We start from the raw sequence: 6004 nt of genomic DNA, 5'->3' as shown, positions 1-6004 counted from the left end.
TCGAATGACGAAAAATAACGGTCTCCTCCTGGAGCTCACAGCCAACTTGGCAAAAAGTTTCTAAGTGCCCACGGCCCTGCCGAGCTTTGGCGTCCGCCCAGCGCCGGTTCCGCAGTCGGCCTCGAATGACGAAAAATAACGGTCTCCTCCTGGAGCTCACAGCCAACTTGGCAAAAAGTTTCTAAGTGCCCACGGCCCTGCCGAGCTTTGGCGTCCGCCCAGCGCCGGTTCCGCAGTCGGCCTCGAATGACGAAAAATAACGGTCTCCTCCTGGAGCTCACAGCCAACTTGGCAAAAAGTTTCTAAGTGCCCACGGCCCTGCCGAGCTTTGGCGTCCGCCCAGCGCCGGTTCCGCAGTCGGCCTCGAATGACGAAAAATAACGGTCTCCTCCTGGAGCTCACAGCCAACTTGGCAAAAAGTTTCTAAGTGCCCACGGCCCTGCCGAGCTTTGGCGTCCGCCCAGCGCCGGTTCCGCAGTCGGCCTCGAATGACGAAAAATAACGGTCTCCTCCTGGAGCTCACAGCCAACTTGGCAAAAAGTTTCTAAGTGTCACATCTCTGAAAAAACGGCTAAGTGTCGACTTTCGAAAAAACGGCAAAGTGTCACATCTCTGAAAAAACGGCTAAGTGTCGACTTTCGAAAAAACGGCTAAGTGTCAACTTTCGAAAAAACGGCTAAGTGTCGCCTCTCTGAAAAAACGGCAAAGTGTCAACTTTCGAAAAAACGACAGAGTGTCGCCTCTCTGAAAAAACGACTAAGTGTCGACTCTGAGAAAATGGCAAAGTGCCCACGGCTCTGCGGGCTCGTGCATCCGACCCGCGCCGGTTCCCCAGCCGGCCTGAAATAAGGCAAAACCAGCCTCTCCGCCTGGAGCTCAGAGCCAACTTGGCGAATATTTTCTAAGTGCCCACGGCTCTGCGTGGCTACGGCGTCTGCCCAGCGCCGGTTCCTGGGTCGAACCCCGAGGACGAGGAATGCCGGTCTCCGCCTGGAGGTCCCAGCTTAATCGGCGAAAATTTTCTAAGTGCCCACGGCTCTGCCGGGCTCGTGCATCCGACCCGCGCCGGTTCCCCAGCCGGCCTGAAATAAGGCAAAACCAGGCTCTCCCCCTGGAGCTCAGAGCCAATTGTGGCGAAAAAACGACTAAGTGTCAACTTTCGAAAAAACGACTAAGTGTCAACTTTCCAAAAAAACGGCTAAGTGTCGACTTTCGAAAAAACGGCTAAGTGTCAACTTTCGAAAAAACGACTAAGTGTCGCCTCTGAAAAAACGACTAAGTGTCGCCTCTCTGAAAAAACGACTAAGTGCCCACGGCTCTGCGGGGCTTGTGAGTCCGCCCCGCGCCGGTTCGGCGGTCGGCCTCAAAAAGCGAAAAATCAGCCTCTCTCCCTGGAGCTCACCAAAAATTTGTCGAAATTTTTCTAAGTTCTCCTCGAGGTACCAGGGGGTGAGGTACCCGGGCTAAGGTGCAGTACCTTTTTTGGTCTTCAGGTGCGCCAGAGTACAATGAAATGGTCCCAGTAGTCAGTGTACTCATCGACTTTCCCCCCGTTTTCCAAAGCACCCCGTTTACGAGTATGGAGGAGATGGTGCTGGTCTCCCCACGGCGTCGGACACGCCGTCCTCGACAGCACAAGGTCGGATAGAAGACCTGAAAAGCGCCGTGGCACGCGCTGGAGGTGTCACTGTGGCGAAAAAGTGACTAAGTGTCAACTTTCGAAAAAACGGCTAAGTGTCAACTTTCGAAAAAACGGCTAAGTGTCAACTTTCGAAAAAACGGCTAAGTGTCAACTTTCGAAAAAACGGCTAAGTGTCGCCTCTCTGAAAAAACGGCAAAGTGTCAACTTTCGAAAAAACGACTAAGTGTCAACTTTCGAAAAAACGACTAAGTGTCACCTCTCTGAAAAAATGGCAAAGTGTCAACTGCGAATGTGGTGGTGCATGGAAGGAAGTGGAGGACGGCCGCCTCCTTAAACACAGGCCGAAGAGGAGCGTCAGGGCCGGCTCCTTAAACACGGACCGAGTGTCGCCCTTAACACAGACCAAGCGGAGGACGGCCGCCTCCCTAAATACAGGCCGAACCGGAGCGCGAGGGCCGCTCCTTAAACACGGACCGAGTGTCGCCCTTAACACAGACCAAGGGGAGGACGGCCGCCTCCTTAAACACAGGCCGGAGAGGAGCGTCAGGGCCAGGCTCCTCAAACATGGACCGAGTGTCGCCCTTAACACAGACCAAGGGGAGGACGGCCGCCTCCTTAAACACAGGCCGGAGAGGAGCGTCAGGGCCAGGCTCCTCAAACATGGACCGAGTGTCGCCCTTAACACAGACCAAGGGGAGGACGGCCGCCTCCTTAAACACAGGCCGGAGAGGAGCGTCAGGGCCAGGCTCCTCAAACATGGACCGAGTGTCGCCCTTAACACAGACCAAGGGGAGGACGGCCGCCTCCTTAAACACAGGCCGGAGAGGAGCGTCAGGGCCAGGCTCCTCAAACATGGACCGAGTGTCGCCCTTAACACGGACCAAGGGGAGGACGGCCGCCTCCTTAAACACAGGCCGGAGAGGAGCGTCAGGGCCAGGCTCCTCAAACATGGACCGAGTGTCGCCCTTAACACGGACCAAGGGGAGGACGGCCGCCTCCTTAAACACAGGCCGGAGAGGAGCGTCAGGGCCAGGCTCCTCAAACATGGACCGAGTGTCGCCCTTAACACAGACCAAGGGGAGGACGGCCGCCTCCTTAAACACAGGCCGGAGAGGAGCGTCAGGGCCAGGCTCCTCAAACATGGACCGAGTGTCGCCCTTAACACGGACCAAGGGGAGGACGGCCGCCTCCTTAAACACAGGCCGGAGAGGAGCGTCAGGGCCAGGCTCCTCAAACATGGACCGAGTGTCGCCCTTAACACAGACCAAGCGGAGGACGGCCGCCTCCCTAAATACAGGCCGAACCGGAGCGCGAGTGTCGCTCCTTAAACACGGACCGAGTGGAGGACGGCCGCCTCCTTAAACACAGGCCGAACAAAATGACACAAAGTGTCAACTGCGAATGTTGTCCATCCAAGGAAGGAGCGTGATGCCCGGCCGGCTCCTTAAACACAGGCCGAGAGTCGCCCCGGACGGTCCGCCTCGCGGCGCCCGTCTGCTCGGATAAAATGACACAAAGTGTCAACTACGAATGTTGTCCATCCAAGGAGGGAGCGTGATGCCCGGCCGGCTCCGAAAACACAGGCCGAGAGTCGCCCCGGACGGTCCGCCTCGCGGCGCCCGTCTGCTCGGATAAAATGACACAAAGTGTCAACTGCGAATGTTGTCCATCCAAGGAAGGAGCGTGATGCCCGGCCGGCTCCTTAAACACAGGCCGAGAGTCGCCCCGGACGGTCCGCCTCGCGGCGCCCGCCCGCTCGGATAAAATGACACAAAGTGTCAACTACGAATGTTGTCCATCCAAGGAAGGAGCGTGATGCCCGGCCGGCTCCTTAAACACAGGCCGAGAGTCGCCCCGGACGGTCGCCTCGCGGCGCCCGTCTGCTCGGATAAAATGACACAAAGTGTCAACTACGAATGTTGTCCATCCAAGGAGGGAGCGTGATGCCCGGCCGGCTCCGAAAACACAGGCCGAGAGTCGCCCCGGACGGTCCGCCTCGCGGCGCCCGTCTGCTCGGATAAAATGACACAAAGTGTCAACTGCGAATGTTGTCCATCCAAGGAAGGAGCGTGATGCCCGGCCGGCTCCTTAAACACAGGCCGAGAGTCGCCCCGGACGGTCCGCCTCGCGGCGCCCGCCCGCTCGGATAAAATGACACAAAGTGTCAACTACGAATGTTGTCCATCCAAGGAAGGAGCGTGATGCCCGGCCGGCTCCTTAAACACAGGCCGAGAGTCGCCCCGGACGGTCGCCTCGCGGCGCCCGTCTGCTCGGATAAAATGACACAAAGTGTCAACTACGAATGTTGTCCATCCAAGGAGGGAGCGTGATGCCCGGCCGGCTCCGAAAACACAGGCCGAGAGTCGCCCCGGACGGTCCGCCTCGCGGCGCCCGTCTGCTCGGATAAAATGACACAAAGTGTCAACTACGAATGTTGTCCATCCAAGGAGGGAGCGTGAGGCCCGGCCGGCTCCGAAAACACAGGCCGAGAGTCGCCCCGGACGGTCCGCCTCGCGGCGCCCGTCTGCTCGGATAAAATGACACAAAGTGTCAACTGCGAATGTTGTCCATCCAAGGAAGGAGCGTGATGCCCGGCCGGCTCCTTAAACACAGGCCGAGAGTCGCCCCGGACGGTCCGCCTCGCGGCGCCCGCCCGCTCGGATAAAATGACACAAAGTGTCAACTACGAATGTTGTCCATCCAAGGAAGGAGCGTGATGCCCGGCCGGCTCCTTAAACACAGGCCGAGAGTCGCCCCGGACGGTCCGCCTCGCGGCGCCCGTCTGCTCGGATAAAATGACACAAAGTGTCAACTGCGAATGTTGTCCATCCAAGGAAGGAGCGTGATGCCCGGCCGGCTCCTTAAACACAGGCCGAGAGTCGCCCCGGACGGTCCGCCTCGCGGCGCCCGCCCGCTCGGATAAAATGACACAAAGTGTCAACTACGAATGTTGTCCATCCAAGGAAGGAGCGTGATGCCCGGCCGGCTCCTTAAACACAGGCCGAGAGTCGCCCCGGACGGTCCGCCTCGCGGCGCCCGTCTGCTCGGATAAAATGACACAAAGTGTCAACTACGAATGTTGTCCATCCAAGGAGGGAGCGTGATGCCCGGCCGGCTCCGAAAACACAGGCCGAGAGTCGCCCCGGACGGTCCGCCTCGCGGCGCCCGTCTGCTCGGATAAAATGACACAAAGTGTCAACTGCGAATGTTGTCCATCCAAGGAAGGAGCGTGATGCCCGGCCGGCTCCTTAAACACAGGCCGAGAGTCGCCCCGGACGGTCCGCCTCGCGGCGCCCGCCCGCTCGGATAAAATGACACAAAGTGTCAACTACGAATGTTGTCCATCCAAGGAAGGAGCGTGATGCCCGGCCGGCTCCTTAAACACAGGCCGAGAGTCGCCCCGGACGGTCGCCTCGCGGCGCCCGTCTGCTCGGATAAAATGACACAAAGTGTCAACTACGAATGTTGTCCATCCAAGGAGGGAGCGTGATGCCCGGCCGGCTCCGAAAACACAGGCCGAGAGTCGCCCCGGACGGTCCGCCTCGCGGCGCCCGTCTGCTCGGATAAAATGACACAAAGTGTCAACTGCGAATGTTGTCCATCCAAGGAAGGAGCGTGATGCCCGGCCGGCTCCTTAAACACAGGCCGAGAGTCGCCCCGGACGGTCCGCCTCGCGGCGCCCGCCCGCTCGGATAAAATGACACAAAGTGTCAACTACGAATGTTGTCCATCCAAGGAGGGAGCGTGAGGCCCGGCCGGCTCCGAAAACACAGGCCGAGAGTCGCCCCGGACGGTCCGCCTCTCGAGGCGCCCGCCCGCTCGGATAAAATGACACAAAGTGTCAACTACGAATGTTGTCCATCCAAGGAGGGAGCGTGAGGCCCGGCCGGCTCCGAAAACACAGGCCGAGAGTCGCCCCGGACGGTCCGCCTCTCGAGGCGCCCGCCCGCTCGGATAAAATGACACAAAGTGTCAACTACGAATGTTGTCCATCCAAGGAGGGAGCGTGATGCCCGGCCGGCTCCGAAAACACAGGCCGAGATTCGACCCCGGACGGGCCGTCTTCTCCCGGCGCCCGCCCGCGTACGCCCCCCATCCCCGGTCGCCCGTCTGCTCCCGGCGGGCCTCCGAGTACCCCCTCACCCAACTGACCGACTGGCACTCATGACCCGCCTTGGTAGGGCCTCCATCGGCCTCGGCTCGTCCGACGTCGGGTGGACGGTTCCTACCCACTGCGGGTCGCACTCTAGCGCCCCGGCCGCCGCGTGAGCGTGCGCTCCCCGCGCCGCCCCGCAGGCCCCGGCGCGACCGTACTGCGGCGAGACCGAGACGACCCGGTTTGGCATCCATCCCACCTAGCCA

Source organism: Syngnathus leptorhynchus, unplaced genomic scaffold, assembly GCF_054491065.1.
Source record: "Syngnathus leptorhynchus isolate UIUO unplaced genomic scaffold, UIUO_Slep HiC_scaffold_266, whole genome shotgun sequence".
Taxonomy (NCBI): Eukaryota; Metazoa; Chordata; class Actinopteri; order Syngnathiformes; family Syngnathidae; genus Syngnathus; species Syngnathus leptorhynchus.
This window is presented reverse-complemented; position numbering follows the sequence as displayed.